The sequence below is a fragment of the Puntigrus tetrazona genome, chromosome 7 (genome assembly GCF_018831695.1).
Source record: "Puntigrus tetrazona isolate hp1 chromosome 7, ASM1883169v1, whole genome shotgun sequence".
NCBI classification, from domain to species: Eukaryota; Metazoa; Chordata; class Actinopteri; order Cypriniformes; family Cyprinidae; genus Puntigrus; species Puntigrus tetrazona.
The window spans coordinates 9,507,908-9,525,711 of record NC_056705.1 but is presented as its reverse complement, the minus strand read 5'-3'; the positions used below and the strand labels follow the sequence as shown (position 1 = coordinate 9,525,711).

The following is a 17,804-nucleotide window of genomic DNA, read 5'->3' as shown; positions in this document are numbered from 1 at the left end:
TATCAGTGTCGCAAACGGTTGCAAAACACTGATATGCCTTTAAGCATCTATTTGAAATAGATTAATAAAACTATGAATTTCTTCTTACCCATCCTAGAGATGTTAAAAGGTCTTTTTTTCAATCTCTATTGTTCGGTCAGAGTTCCATCCATAATAACTCCTCATTTTTTGGCAGGTCTCATGTGAAGCGTCTCTCATTGGCTCTTAAAGGGGGAGGCCGTGTGTTTGACCCACCTGCTGTGCCAGGCCAGCATCTGATGATGAAGCAGAAAACATGACCACGTGTTTCACCGAAGCCTCAAATAAAGTCTTACTCCATCCGGCGCAGACACGAGTTTTCGTTTTTCACCTTTATTGCCACAGTGTGGTCGCAGGCATTGTTGTGAGCCACATTATATTTCCTGCTGCGCTATCAGATGCACTCTAATCTTAAAGAGATAGCGCACCCAAAAAACGAAATCATCCACTCACCCTCTTGTTGCAAAAACCCATATGATTTTTTTTTACAGTGCAACACAAAAGGAAAAAGTGTCTAGACTGTTCTTTTCTAGAAGAGGGTCTGTCAAAATTTGGCATAAAAGCACCATATCTATAAGTCATGTGACAGCTTGCTTGTTGTCTCTTTGTTTGTTCCTGTTGCGCGTGAGAAAAAATGAAATATTGTCAGTAAATGAAATATTTGGCTGGTTATCAAGTCCAATTGATCGTCTGGTTTATTCACTCTTGCATGCGCAGCTGTAAAAAATTGTCACTTGCACTTGCGTTTTGAATAAACGACACAAACATTCTTTGCAATATTCCCACAATCCTTTGCGCGGACCCAGATGGGAACGGATTGCGGTGCCAGAATGATGAGAAGTTGGCAGTTGCAGACCATTATTGCTCGATATGTAACAAAGACAGCAATGGATTCGCATGCAAGATGCATAACAGCACAAGCTTGACACGTCGGACAGGTCATGATGCAACCGTTACTTTGGGACAAGGAAGCCATCACGCCTCGGGCAGATTGGCAGCGCTAATAACCATCACGGCGCGATAATGCCAATGCAGAACACCAACGAAAACAGCTCATTTAGGCCAAATCTGCAGTGCTTTTATGTGCAAGAAAACAGCTACCGTTTAAAATGGCACGGGTTAGTCAAAGGAAGCATTGTCGTGCCTCCTTCCGCTTCGCGTAATTGGTCCGTCAAGCGTAGCTGGAGTCTGCAATACGGAAACCAGGAAAAGGATCCCGTGTATGTCTATATGGGTTATGTAACTTTTTATGTAACCGCATTTAAACAAGCACACCGTTATTAGCGAGGCAGTACCTGAGCCCTCGGCCCCTCTGAGCCTTTGATCCTTTATGGAGGTTCAAGTCGAATCGCTGGCGCTCTTGTAATCTCTTTGAAGATAACCACGTAACCTTCAGATCTAGCAGGTTTCAAAGGAATGCAAAACCAGGGGTCCGACACGTTCAGATTCTGGCAAACTGACAAAATCGCTGGCCGGTTTCTATGGCAACTTCACACACGCTCAATGACATGTTTGGTCATGGCGACATACGTGCGCGGAATATATAAGGCGATTTTTTTATTTATTTTTTTTCAGTGGAATACTGTGCGCTGGGACAGGTTGATTTGCGTTGAAAACGTGAATAATTCACTCCGAATGCCCCCCCGGCTGACCACATGAAAACGATAATGATTTTTGCATTTACATTTGGTCGACACGGAAATTACATGATTCAGCTTTATCTGTAAATTAAGTAATTGTGGGCTTTTTGGATTTTGTGTTGCAGGAGAGGTGCCTTTTAAACTCTGGACCAAACCAACAGTGCTGAAAATGAAGATCTGTGTTGCTTTTATTGTAGTAGCTGTTCTTCGCATCGCTCAGGCTGGTAAGTTTCTGGCTCTCTCTTGCGCTCATGAATCAGTTTTGCCACAAAGTGTTTCAGTTTCATGACGTTTCGCGCCAGATAAATAAATGTATTAATAAATATGAGAAATATATAAAATATAAAATGAACAAAAATAAATAAATAAATTAGAATTTAAAATAAAATAAAATAATAAAAAAATAAATAAAAATAAAAATGAATCTGTAAACTGTAAAAGTTAATTTTACTTTGAAAACAATAAATACATAAGTAACAAAGTATACAATTAAAAAGGATTTATATAACAAAACATGTTTAAAATAAGCAAATACAGAAGAGTGTGCTTTCAAATCCTTGATTGTCTGACATATTAACATAACCTTATATTTTATAGCCTACATTGTAATATTATTGCTCTTTCTTCCCGTCATCCCTCTGTTATCTGCTGTCACTTCACAGGCTGAATTGTGACACTGCCCGATGTACGGTATCAGAGATTAACTATAGCATGTGGCCATCCAAAATATACCGACATCCTTTCAGTCTCATTTTAATCCGTCCGACAGAGAGAGACCGCATGACTAAGAGTCTTGTTACAGAAGAAGGTTCTTGGATTCAGTTCGCCAAACCCGCAGAAGCCCTTTGAGAATTTTTTTTTTTCCACTGCATGTTTCATTCTAGTCCAGCAAACTCCGTTTTAAGCCAAAACCCAACAGCACAATCTGTATTTTTACAAGCCCGTAAATGCAGTGCGTTTCTGCTCCTTTCAACTTTGCTCAGCAAAGTAGCTTTACTGTAATTTAACGAACCGAAGTCGCTTTCAGACCTTGTAGTTGGAAATGCGATTTGCAATGCTAAAAAAGAAAAGCAGCACAGCCTTCCGCATTAAAAGTCAAAAGTACGGTGGATGGTCATAATGGTTGCATGATTCAATACAATTGCTTGAATGCCTGCGAAAACATGTTTTATGTTCATTTCGAGTGAGATCACTCTTTTGGTTTCGGTGGTATTTCCAGAGATGCCTTTGAGCGAGCGGATTCCTCTGGGAAAATCTGCATGTGAACAGCTTTTTTTTTGTTGACGACACAAAGCGTGATGGCTTTTCAGAATTTTGTTTTGCGGCGTGGATCCTGTGTATTGTAAAGGCAGGCGATGAGATTAATGTATCACTTCAGGACAGCTAGTTAGTGGTCGCATAAAAGCGTTTGTTTGAAATGACAGGCTGCTGTGTTTTCTTTGATTGTGAGAGCCGAGCTCAGGATGAATGGGGTAATTTATTAAAGGCACGCTTTATCTAATAGTGGCTTTGTTGTTCTTTCACTGCCTGTCTCTTTAGTTAGCTACGCTTCCAGCTTTTTTTTTTTCTTTAATGAAGAAATACGTTCATATTTCGCAAAATAGAGTTTTACTTATGTATTCGCATTGTGAAACTGATATTTCTGAGGTGCGCGCGGTTTTTTAACCTAGTAATTGCCTATGTAAACAACTCTGTGACAGAAATGAGAGAAATGCTGTTAATAAGTACTTCTAAATGAATTAATAGTGGAGCATTTGAGTGTTGTGTATGCAGTTGAACACGTGGGTGAGTTTGTTTCTTCATCTGAACAGATTTGGAGAAATTTAGGCATTATGTTGTCAATGGATCCTCTGCGGTGAATGGGTGCCGTCAGAATGAGAGTCCAAACAGCGGATAAAGAAACTAGCATTTTTAAGAAACTAAACCGTCCTTAAGATGTTTTTAACTTTAAGATGTCACTTGCATGTTTTGTACTTTGTCTTATGATTGTAAACAGTGCTTGATCTGTGCATATCTCTCTCCTGATTCAGATGAGATTGCACTGGAGAAAACAATATTACATATTTTGGAAACTTAAAAATGCATTCTGTCTTTTCAATGCATTTATTTCGTACCAAAATGCAGCTTTTCTCTTCACAAAACATTAACCGATGGACTGGAGTGCTTGTGGGTTATCGTGATGTTGTTTTTAGCCGTTTAGACTCTCATTCCGACGGCACCCATTCACTGCAAGCATTGGTGAGTGATTCAATGCTAAATTTATCCAAATCTGTTCTGATAAACAAACCAACTCATCTACATCTTGGATGGCCTGAGGGAGAGTATGTTTCTTTAATGTATTTACATTTTTGGGCGAACTGTTCTTTTTTATTTTTGGATAAATTATTCCTTTATTCCTTCCTTGCTTATTTAGATTTACAAAATAAAGAGCAAATACGTGATTTTGTGTTCGACTCCTTTATAAGACACCTCTGCACCGCTGTTAGGTGACCCTCCACATCAGCTGTCCACCCGAAGCAATGTTACATGTGGCTGATGTAAATATCGATTACGAACTTTATAATTGGTCTGATGCAAATCTCTCACTCCCGGTAATTGACTGTATCCTCCCAAACATCTTTACAATGTGCTAGATTCATAATTTTTTAATTGCAACTTTGGCTAGTACTCCTTTAGGTCAGAAGAAAAAATCTTTAATATCTCATCTGTTTGGCACAGACAGCAATAAAATTAATTGAAGAGCAAATGGAGACTTTTGCTTAAGTCTTTTCATGCTCCTCTTGAGAAAAAGACAATTTCTCATGATGCGCTGTATTCATTTTAATTTTTTTTTTATTAATTTAAATGAGTGTTATTTTATTATCATTGTATGCTCTAGAAGTTGTTTTTAATTTTTTGATTAGTTTTCATTTTCATAGTTTCTTTTCCTTTTAATGAGTATTTATATTTTTCTTTCTTTTTTCGAGATTTTGTGTTTTACTTCAACTTAATTATTTTTTGTTATCTAATTATTAATGATCGATCTATCTATCTATCTATCTATCTATCTATCTATCTATCTATCTATCTATCTATCTATCTATCTATCCGTCACTCCTCCTATCTATCTATCTATCTATCTATCTATCTATCTATCTATCTATCTATCTATCTATCTATCTATCTATCTATCTATCTATCTATCTATCCGTCACTCCTCCTATCTATCTATCTATCTATCTATCTATCTATCTATCTATCTATCTATCTATCTATCTATCTATCCGTCACTCCTCCTATCTATCTATCTATCTATCTATCTATCTATCTATCTATCTATCCGTCACTCCTCCTATCTATCTATCTATCTATCTATCTATCTATCTATCTATCTATCTATCTATCTATCCGTCACTCAATCATTTCAATCAATCATTTTTATTTATATAGCGCTTTTAACAACACAGGTTGCATCAAAGCACTGTACAGTATAATGACAGGGATGTATAATGACGAAAGTGACCAATTTCTTATTAAATGCAGAGACGGTCTCTGTAGTCAATTCAACGATAGTCACTAGAAGTTAAGTGTCCCCAACCAAGCAAGCCAGAGGCGACAGCGGCAAGGAAACAAAACCCCATGCATATAGAATGGAGAAAAAAAAACCTTGGGAGAAACCAGACTCAGTTGAGCTCAGTTCTCCTCTGACCGGACGCCCAGCACTTAACCTCCAGTTCAATTTTAAACGCAGCTGTGTCAGATAGTGTAAATGACTTAGTGTGTGCGTGTGTGTGTGTGTGCATCAGGATCTGGTGATCTGTCGACGGGCGCATCTAGGTTTTCTGGTCTCTGATGAACATAATCTCTGGGTGCTGATCCACCATCTAGTCTGGATACAAACTGTGAAAACAGATTGAGAAAGAAACAGGACTAATATTAGCGTAGATGCCATTCTTTTTACGATGTCACAAGTACATCGTATTTTAGAAGTAGTGTTCCCGGTTCCAGCAAATCTAAGTAATGCAGCCTAAAAATCCTTTAACGGATTTGAATAATAAAAGGTGTGTTGGTGTGTTATGTGTAGGCTAAGTTAAAAAGATGTGTCTTTAATCTAGATTTAAACTGGCAGAGTGTGTCTGCTTCCCGAACAGAGTTAGGGAGATTGTTCCAGAGTTTAGGTGCTAGATAGGAAAATGATCTGCCGCCATGAGTTGATTTTTTGATATTCTAGGTATTATCAAATGGCCAGAGTTTTGAGAACGCAGCGGACGTGCAGGACTATAATGTGATAAGAGCTCGCTCAAGTATTGAGGAGCTAAACCATTCAGGGCTTTATAGGTAATTAATAGGATTTTAAAATCTATTCGATGTTTGATAGGAGCCAGTGCAGTGTTGACAGAACTGGGCTAATGTGATCATACTTCCTAGTTCTAGTAAGGACTCTGGCTGCTGCGTTTTGGACTAGCTGAAGTTTGTTTATTAAGCGTGCAGAACAACCACCCAATAAAGCATTGCAATAATCTAACCTTGAGGTCATAAACGCATGAATTAATATTTCTGCATTAGAGGTTGAAAGCATAGGTCGTAATTTAGATATATTTTTAAGATGGAAAAACGCAGTTTTACAGATGCTAGAAACATGATTTTCAAAGGAAAGATTGCGGTCAAACAGCACACCTAGGTTCCTAACTGATGATGAAGAATTAACAGAGCAGCCATCAAGTGATAGACTGTGTTCTAGATTATTATATGTGGGGTTTTAAGGTCCAATTATTAGCACCTCTGTTTTTTCAGAATTTAACATTAAGAAGTTACTCATCATCCAGCTTTTTATATCGACTATGCATTCTGTTAGATTCTCAATTTGGTGTGTATCACCAGGCTGCGCTGAAATATAGAGCTGAGTATCATCAGCATAGCAGTGAAAGCTAACACCATGACTCCTGATAATATCTCCCAGAGGTAACATGTAAAGGTTGAAAAGTAACGGTCCTAGCACTGAGCCTTGAGGAACTCCATATTTCACTTTTGATCGATATGATACCTCCTCATTTAATGCCACAAACTGATAGCGGTCAGATAGATATGATGTAAACCATGCTAAGGCGCTTCCTCTAATGCCAACATAGTTTTCTAGTCTATCCAAGAGAATGTTGTGATCGATAGTATCGAATGCTGCGCTAAGATCTAATAGCACTAATAACGAGATAAAACCACGATCAGATGATAGAAGCAGGTCATTAGTAACTCTAATGAGAGCAGTCTCAGTACTATGGTACGGTCTAAAACCTGATTGGAAATCCTCACAGACACCATTTTTTTCTAAAAGGAATACAGTTGTGAGGATACTACCTTTTCTAGTATCTTTGACAGAAAAGGAGATTAGAGATTGGTCTGTAATTTACTAAGTCTTTGGGATCAAGATGTGGTTTCTTAATGATAGGTTTAACTACAGCCAGTTTAAGGTTTTGGGAACATATCCTAATGACAATGATGAATTAATAATGTTCAAAATAGGATCTATGACTTCTGGAAGCAGATCTTTTAATAGTTTAGATGGAATAGGGTCTAACATACATGTTGCTGGTTTAGATGATTTAACAAGTTTGTACAAGTCTTCTTCTCCTATAATAGAGAAAGAGTGTAATTTTTCCTTAGGGGATCTAAAGCTCATTATCTGATGTGAAACTGTAGTTGACGGCTGCATAGTTACAATTTTATCTCTGATGGTATCAATCTTAGAAGTAAAGAAATTCATGAACTCATTGCAGCTATACTCTTGGGGCATATTAGCACCTGCTGATGCTTTATTTTTTGTTAATTTAGTCACTGTACTGAATAAATACCGGGGGTTGTGTTTGTTTTCTTCTAAAAGGGATGAAAAATAATCAGATCTTGCTATTTTTAATGCTTTTCTGTATGACAGCATACTCTCCCGCCAGGCAATACGAAATACTTCTAATTTGGTTTTTCTCCACCTGCGCTCCACTCCTTCTATCTATCTATCTATCTATCTATCTATCTATCTATCTATCTATCTATCTATCTATCTATCTATCTATCTATCTATCTATCTATCTATCTATCTATCCGTCACTCCTCCTATCTATCTATCTATCCGTCACTCTATCTATCTATCTATCTATCTATCTATCTATCTATCTATCTATCTATCTATCTATCTATCTATCTATCTATCCGTCACTCTATCTATCCGTCACTCTATCTATCCGTCACTCTATCTATCTATCTATCTATCTATCTATCTATCTATCTATCTATCTATCTATCTATCTATCTATCTATCTATCTATCCGTCACTCCTCCTATCTATCTATCTATCTATCTATCTATCTATCTATCTATCTATCTATCTATCCGTCACTCCTCCTATCTATCTATCTATCTATCTATCTATCTATCTATCTATCTATCTATCTATCTATCTATCTATCTATCTATCTATCCGTCACTCCTCCTATCTATCTATCTATCTATCTATCTATCTATCTATCTATCTATCTATCTATCTATCTATCTATCTATCTATCTATCTATCTAATGCACTTTTAATTCTGAGGATAAACTCTACAACCAGCTGTCTCTATTTCTGCTAAATGTCTGGAGAAAAACGAGTTTATGCTTAAACGAACATAAGCGATACCCCTTAGTCTGCGGAGCTAAGAAAGAGCAGTAAGCTGTTCCTCTGGGTGATTATCACTGTCATTATTTTTGTTGCTGCATCTCAAGGCTTTGACGCAGAAGAAAATGCATTAGAAAGCTCAGCGAAGCCCTTTACTCTCATTTCAAAGCAGAGATATGGAAATGCTCATGATGAAAGTTCTCAGCTGCTCTGGGTACGGAGATGTGCCGTGTGTATTCAAATCAAGTGCGTGGCTTCTCCGAGGCTTTTACAGCATTAAAGGAAAGAATGAGACCCTTTTAATATGTGATGACACTTAAAAGTCTGGTTGCAGTCAGAAACATCCGCCTGTGGTTCAACCCCTGACTTCTTTTTATCAACGCAGTAATAGCAAATGAACTGAAGCGTTATCGTGGTCAATTTTGAGTCTAGACATCTGAGATATATAGGTCATTTCTGTTGACATCGTAAAATATTTGTTTCATTTGAAGTTTATTCCTATATATATATATAATCATGACCCTGATTTTTTTCTTCTTGGAAAGGACACTTTCCGAGTTCTGAAAGTTATGTTTTCATACTATGTTGAACTTTTTTTTAGCTCAGTGGCTCAAGGACAGTTTTATTTTTTCATTAAATGATAAAATGACTGTGTATCAATAAGATGTTTTAACTTTAAGATGTCACTTATGCAGTTTGGACTGAATCTTGACTGTAATTAGTGCTTGATCTGTGCGTATTTCTCCCATGATTCAGATGATATAACTGTTTCACCAAAGAAAACAATATTACACAGAGCTCATATTTTGTAAGCCACAGTTTAAACTTAAACATGCTTTAACATTTTTTTTTTTTTTACAAAAATTCAGCTTTTCTCAGACATTAACTGATGGACTGGAGTTCTCTCATTCTGTTTGGACTCTCATTCTGACGGCACCCATTCAACAACCATTGTTTCATTTGAAGTTTTTGTATATATATATATATATATATATATATATATATATATATATATATAAAAAAAATGTACGTGTGACACTGACACTGAGGTCGATTTATTATGGTCGTTAAGTTTATTTCTATTTGAAAGGACATTTTAAATTCTGCAAGTTATGTTTTCATAGTATACTAAAGCTTTTTAATCTCAGGAGTTCAAAAATATATATATATATATTTTTTTTCACAAAATGAGACTCTAATGAAAAGTTGAGTGTGTATTTCTGAACAAGCGACTTGGCTTCTGTTCCTTATTCACATTTAAATGTCCACGTCTTTTCCAGTTTGTCCCGATAAGCTTCCTGGACTACAACCCTGGACTCCTGGTCACAATGAAGCCCACAGAGTCACCATCGGTTACGGCCGCAAAGTCATCCTCACCTCATCGGCGACCGTCCATTCCATCGAAATCCTCAACGGAGGTAGGTCTCCCTAATAAAAATCTTTCAAACATCTCCACGGTGTTAAAGTGCCGTGAAGATTTACGTCTGCCACGATGAAGGCAAAGCTTGACAGGAGCCTCGACAGGCTTAAATCAAAACACATTTGATCTCGGTGTTGCCCCGAGCGTTGAATATTCGATGGGGGAATTCCATCACGTTCTGTGCAAATAATCATCTTTTTGTTCTTTTAGAACTAGAATTAGAGCTGGAAAACATCCTCGTTGCTTGAAAATTAAGGGCGAAAGATCAGGACTGGCTTGATTTTGTTTGTTCTTTTTAGGGAAGCTTGTGATCGCCGATTCCAGTCGACCCATTTTTCTGCGGGCTAAGCACATCCTCATCGGGAACAAGGGTGAACTTCACATCGGCAGTCCAGAATGCCCTTACAAAGGCAACCTCACCATCTCTCTCTTTGGCAGGTATGAATATAGGCTTTGAAATATGATTAGGCTTCCCGAAACGCTCCTGCAGCCTTCATAAGGGCACTTACAGAGCACAGAAAGTTTTGGAGGAGAATTTGACATGTTATAATCCTGTAATTTGAAGCAATCTTAAAGGATTTGGGCTAAAATCTGAATCGGTTAACCGACTGCCTTTTAGTTCTAGACTGCAAATTTGAATTGGCCTAACCTTACTGGAAGCTGAATGATCATTTGAATCTTTGGAATGGTGATTAGAGTCAAATGGAATTTGAATGCTAGTAAAAAGGAGTTTACCGAATTTTGTCTCACTTCTGATGGATCTGGACTGACACTAATTGACACATTAGAATCACAATCAGTTTTTTTGCCTTGTTTTTGCGTTGAATATTAGTCTACTAAACAAATTAACAATTTAGCAAAATGTCCTTTGCTTTGTTTGGGAAAAAAAAGCATAAAAATTATACTCAAAAATAAAAAGTTACAAAAGTTACAAAAGTTTACATAAAATATTTATCTTACATTTTCCCATGTGTACTTAAACAAAAAATATAATAGTGTGGACTTGACATTGATTAAACATTTTACATTTTAAACAAACAAGTTTAATGAGTGATTCAATGACTCATTCAATGACTTACAAAATGAATCAGTGATTTTGAACATATATATATATTTTATATATATTTATATATATATATATATATATAGAGAGAGAGAGAGAGAGAGAGATAGATAGATAGATAGATAGATAGATAGATAGATAGATAGATTTTTTTTTATTTACTAATATACTTTAATTACTATTATTTACTGTTTTCCCATTATTATTTTTCACAAACAACAGGTTATAATATGCAATCATTTTTACCTTATTTCTTTAGTCCCAAATGATTTGTTCAATGATTCATTTGTCCAAACCCCTCTAGTGATTGGTTTATTTAATTTAAAGCACAAAAAGCAGCACCTAGTGGCAAGGAACGAATTTGCATTTTCATTCAGACCAACGTTTCATTAAGACCAACAAGTGAGCGGGCAATACGGCAGCATTTTAGGTTTATTTGTCCACATGAATCAGCTTGGGATTTATTTTAAAAACTACTCTTTTCAATGATTCAGTCTTTTTTTTGTTTTTTTCGACACACTCATTTTGAAAAATCAATAACAGGCGCAGTTTAAATCAGGAATTTAAAATGCATTCTCTTAAATTGTAAAATCATAGGACTGTCTGATAATCTGATTCTTATTGTTTTGAAAAAGGTCTGACGACACCGAGGTCGAACACAGTTATTTTGGCCGCAAGTACATCGGTGTAGGAACCGGAGGAACCTTAGAGATTCACGGCAAAAAGAAGCTGTCCTGGACGTTCCTGAACAAAACCCTCCATCCTGGGCAGGGTAATGAGAACAGCTACCGTTTCGAAAGGAGCTGGGGGAACAGAGGCATCATCATTCACGTCATCAACCCCAAGACCGGAGAGGTGCTGCACACTGATAGGTCAGTGGGACACCAGCTCCCCTCCACATTTTCAGCTTTTTAAGTTCAAGTCTAATTAACGCGAGCTTGCTTCTTGACAGATTAAAGCTCGTTACTTCAGTACATCATGTAAAACCAACTAACTGATGGTTTTAATGTGCGGTCGGAATTAAAACAGTAATTACAAATCGGCTGTCAAAACAAACAGCGCTTCCAAGTTGGCATCATCGCAGGCGATTGATCTACGACTATTTTTCATCACAGAAATGAGCATCTGTTATTGAATCATAGCCTTCAGAGCAAATCATTCATACTCAGTATGCTTACTGGCTTCTGGATCGTTCCTTGACTGGTCTATGATTAATCTAAGTGACCCACTTTTATGTTTGTGTGTGTGTGTGTGTGTAGGTTTGACACATATAGGAGCAAGGACGAGAGCAGACGACTGGCCCAGTATATAGACGAGGTGGAAACCGGGCAGATCTTGGCCATGGTGGTTAATGACGAAGGATCGAACAACCTGGAGGATCTGGCTAAAAAGGCTCTGACTAAGCTGGGTAGCCAACACTTCCATCGACTCGGATTCCGGTACTATGACCTGTTTCCATCTTACCAATAGTTGCTTATCCATGACCGGTCTGGAATTTAGTTAAGAATTGGACACTGAATTTTGAGCAACCGTTCCCAGTCAGGTATCAGCTTGGCTGCGTTCACATTTTCCTCTTTGCATCGCTGCCGGTCTGAAACCAGCGAAATATATTTCTTGAAATAGCATCTAAATAAGTGTTCCTGTAGTTCTACCTTCCTGCGCACAACTCTAATAGAGCTTACAAACTAGAGGAAATGTTCATGGAGCGTTTGATGGAAATGCATAAAATGTGATTTCAAGGGTGTGGAAAATAATAAAAAAATACTTGTATAGCACCTTTTCTGCCTACATACATAAACTGCAACTCAAAGCGCCTGACGGACTGGAATATAAAAAGGGTGATAAAATGAAAAAATTAAAAAAGAGAAAATACAAAGCAAGCCTGTTTGAAATCATTAGCTGGGATTTGTTCTGTTGTGTGCCGTAATGGCCTAAAAAGCATGCAGATGCACACGATGACTACCAAAGTATACAATCTAATTCTAATCGCACACTATTTAGGATGGATGATAATGAAATTGGGATGCAGCGCATGATTGGCTGGTTCAGGTGTGTTTGATTAGAGTTGGAACTGAATTTTGCGGGATGGTCCATCTCCAGGAGCAGGGTTTGGGAAGCCCTTTCAGTTTATGGAATATAAATTGCACGAATTTATAAAGCCATTACTAGAAAATGACTAGAACGAATCCTCGTACGCTGCAAATGGGCTGCGGATCGTTATGAATTAGGAATGAAAAGTCACAGACTCTAATTTATAGCTGCACGCTCTCTCTGAACATCGGCGATTTTAATTTTTCCTTCTCTTATGGGATTTTAGCAAAGACAAAGCTGATATTTAAACGAAACCCAAACCCAAACCCAAAATTAGGTCTCCTAAACTATGAAACGTCAACCTCTGAGTGATATTTTTCTCAGGGTTGGATAGGAAATGCTGCGGCTTTGTGTGAATGAAATTGTTGTTTACGTGAACGAAGCTTGGCTGCGAGAGTATTATCAGCATAGCTGTGACGGATAACATCTTTGGAGTAATTAAAATGTTTAATGAAACACCGAGCTACAATCCAGAATCTGTGCGACATGCGATGCCCGGGAAAGTCATTTGCTCCTAAATTTTATATTCGCTCACATTTCGATAATCTCCAGTAATGACTTATGTTTTCCACACAAATCCAACCACATCAGGAAAAACATGGCTCAATTCTTTTAACATATATATCAGTATATACATAAGGAAATGAGGTAGGCGCATTCAACAGCATTCTGAGCGTGCATTATATCTTCAGACAGATTTCATGAGTTTCTAACTCTAATCTTAACTCAAAATTGCGTACTTGCTTCCTTAGATGTGAAAATGATGGAGGCCAGTGGAAATGGCCAGTGGCACAGTGGCAGGTTTGTTTGCTAAGTGCCTTCCTATGAAGCTATGAAGAGTATCTTTCAAAAATTCACTGCCACTTATATGGCAAACTTGTAATTGTGGTGATCTGTTGAATCGGTCGGCGAATAGAGCGTCACAGCGACACAAGAGCACACGTTGAGCATGCTTAGCTCGCATAAACTTGTGCAAAGTGTTCTGGCTTTAGTCCTCATTATTATTTTCTTTTAAAAGAAAAACTACTATTATTGAATGCTACTTTGAAAAAGGGAGCTATTATTTGCTATTAACTTCAGTTTTTCCCTCCTAATTTGCTGCTCATTAATAGTTAGCATTAGTTGGTACTGTACTTTAGGTGTCGGGTAGGATTAGGGATAAAGATAAAATAAAGTCATGTAGAATAATATGTGCTTAATATGTGCATTTCTAATAATCAAGTTAAGATACTACGGGTTACCAAATGTTAAAAAATGTAAAAAAATTATCTTATCAGCATGCATACAGTATAGTATTTATAGTTATTACCTGTGATCACATCCCAAACCTAACACAACTGTTAATTAGCAGCAAATTATGAGTTTATTGAGACAAACATTATAATTACTTTCAATTTGCTTGCCTTAAGAGAAAGAGTAAAGTACATGGCGATAGTTTACATCAAGGTTTTATTTGTTGGCGTTAGTTAAATACACTACATATAGCTAACAAGTTAATGTTAACTACAAAATTTTACCAGTGCATTACTAAAATCAGATATTGTGTCTGCTTATATTATGTAAGGGACCTGAGCTAAGATAAATTAACAATAAACTTGAAGAACTAATGCAAAAGTTAGTTAATTATTAGTTAGTTAGTTAGTTATTAACTAATGTGACCTTATTGTAAACTATTACCAAATATATAAAATGTTTGCTATATAATGAATATAAAAAGCACAGAGAAACTAAAATCAATTCTAAAAAGTAACAAAATACTTTTAAATATATATTTTTTATGTTTTATTTTAACTAGTTGCCACAAAAACGTTCTAATTTTTCTACATGATAATATATACTGTATATTACACACACACACACATTTATATACATTTCTACGTAAAAAAAATCGAATGCTTCAGACGAGTAATACGGCTCACATTTAAAAGTCTGTGTCGACACAATCACAAAGCGAAAAGTTGGACTCGGGCTTCAGAGAAAAAGAATTTCCTCCCGAAACATGTACCTCGTCTCGCATGCGGTGGGCGTCGCGCTCGGCTGGACAGATGGAGCAGCGACACCTCTTTGGCCTGTCAGTCTCGTCTAGCTGAAGAAAATTGTCCTGATGATGGTGTCAGCCAAGCTGCTTGAGCAGGGGCTGATGGGAAACTCTGGCGTTGTAATTACCAAGTGCTCTCCGAGAAGCGCGAGCCGTCAATCACACCTTAAGTCAACATCATTTACAGCAGCGAAAGTCAGAATGTTTGTCTAGGAGGGACAACTTATTCATGGACAGATCTTCAGACTTATTTGTCCCTCACGCAGCTCTCTCTCTCTCTCTCCCGTGTGTGTTTCTCTGCAGGCATCCTTGGAGTTTTATTACAGTCAAAGGGACGCATCCTCAGCGGTCGAGGATCACGCCGTCTATCAGGGTGAGCCTCTTTTGCCCGCTTGTTTACCCAGCGATGGAAAGCAAACAGCAGTTCGGAAAGGAAATGACTGGAAGGCGGGCTGATGCTGGCGTTTTGTGTGTGTTTGTGTGTTCAGGAACCAAGGCTTCGTCTGAGGCCAGGAGCTCCCGGGTGTTTCACTCAGGTTACGGGGAGCATTTCACCATCACCACCATCAGTCAGTGGGTTCAAGGTAGAAACCCGCCTCTCCACCTCCACTAAACACACACAGTCATCAGTCATTTGCAGCCCCGGGTTGGTTTACGGTGAACCAGCAAAAATGGAATCGTTTTTTTCATGTGAAGCGCAACAGGGGAAGTTTAGCAGAATAGAGGCTGTTAACGTTCAAAATAGACACAAAACTGCATTTATCTATAAAAATAATGCTTTCATTGGAGTGTCTATTGTTGGCAGTGGCTATTTAAACTAACTCCGCCCACCTACGTGTGACTGGGATAGTCATCATTACAAAAATATGATTGCTTGATACCAGTTTCAATGGCGCTGATGGCAAAATGTATGGCGATTATATTTTGATTGTCGATTTCACCCTTTTTAAATTTTAAATCACATCTTAAAAGCATTTACGTTCAATAATAATTAAGGAAGTAATCAAAAAGTTGAAAATATAGTGTTGGGTATAGTGTTAGGGTAGGTGTAGGGAGGGCTTTATTATCCCAGTAAGGGTGTCAACCATGGCATCTATTTAATCATTTGACATTTAGACTCAATAACTTGCATTCTGTTTTATAATGTACTTGGATACTGAGGTGCAGATAATTGCCACTTGGCATAAGTAATATAGTGGAAAACACTATTTGCATTTAAATAATGCTGTTATTTTTAATTAGTCACTTTTTACACTTAATGAAAAATAGCCACTGCCTACTTTTATAAAGTAAGGATGCATTCAAATGATCAAAAAATGCAGTAAAGACATTTGTAATGTCACAAAAATATTCATTTTTTAAATATATGCTGTTCTTTTGAACTTTGCTTCATCGAAAAATTCTAAAATTTTCACAATAGTTTTCATGTTTTCTTTTCATTTTCAGTCATGTAATGCTGAATTATATTTCCTTACTTGATAAATAAATATATGTGTTGGTTACGCTTGTTAACTATCAATTATGCCTTTTCCTCAATAAATCCTTAATTTGCTGCTTAAGAATGGTTATTAAGGTAGTTGTTAAGTTTAGGTACTGATTAGGGATGTAGAATAGGTTTATGTAGAATAAGACATTAATATGTGTTTAATTAGCACTAATAAATGGCTAATATTGTAGTAATATACATGCTAATGAGCAACTAATAGGTGTAACCGTAAATGTAATTTTTGAATGAGATTTAATTTTGAAATAAATGTGTGTGTGTGTGTGTGTGTAACTGAATATCATTATTAAATATAAAAACACATGCATTAATTAAAATTATGTTTATATACTTTGTTGAATAAATAATGATAACATTGCATTATTTAGACTGTTAGGCTCTGAAATGGACAAAAATCTCAGTGAAAGTAACAGATGAAAATGTCAATTTGCTTCTCACACAGTGATCACGTGACTTCAGAAGACTCCTTCCATCATTTAATGAATTTTAAAAAGATTGACTGACATTTTTCATCATGCTGACAGATTAGAAAAAAGGGGTACTGGGTCTATTGCATTTCTCTACTTTAGAGGCATTGTCAGTCAGAGACACTAGTGGATTAAAAATGAAGAAAAGGACAATCAGATTTGAGGAGAGAAAGTTTTCAAGTGCTGTCCAGTGGAATGATTCATACGATATTCATCATTAAATCTTAGGGTCTCTTTCACATTGTGAGAGCAGAGAAAATGAAAAGGCTAAGAACCTGCGACTCAGCGGTTGGTGAAACTAAAAAAGCTCTTGCAGAACAAGAGTTATTTTTCCCATGAGAAGAGAAGATATCAGCGCCACATTAAGAAATACCAAGCATTACAGTATTTTACAGTGGACGAAAATAGAACATGACAGGAAATGCACAACCCGGTCTGTCGAAGTGACAGATAATGATTATTTGTAGCACGAGCTCAGGTCAGATGAGCTACTTTTATGGTGATTTCATGTTGAGTCCTTGTTCGTTTTCTGGCTTGGCATTATAAATCACATTCTACCTTTGAAACATGGAAAAAAAAAAAACAGCTCCGATGTACTGCCTAACATCTCCTGTTGTGTTTCCTGAAAGAATGAATAATGCAGGGTTAGAATGACATGGAAATGGGGCGAACTGTACCTTTAACTAGCGTGTCTCATAGGCCTGCGGGGTCTTTCTTGTTGATGTCCTGCTGGTTAAGCAAGTTCTGGTGACCAACTTTATGAGCCATTTCAGCAGCGCTTTACAAAAACGTCTTAAACAAGGCAATGTGGCAATATCCAGCACAAAAAAATTGTTCTGAAAAAGTAGAAATCGTTGCCAGTTTCGATATATTTTACATATCTGGTGTTTAAAGGGGTCGCGAACAGCCTGACGATTTTCTACTCTTGGTTTTTTTTGAGG

The 17,804-nt window shown here is 37.1% G+C and overlaps 1 pseudogene; it reads left to right on the top strand.

Annotated features, from left to right (window-relative positions):
• Positions 1-1,632: 1,632 nt before the first annotated feature.
• The window catches only part of LOC122347887, a 58,378-nt pseudogene continuing 42,206 nt past the window's right edge, over positions 1,633-17,804 (top strand).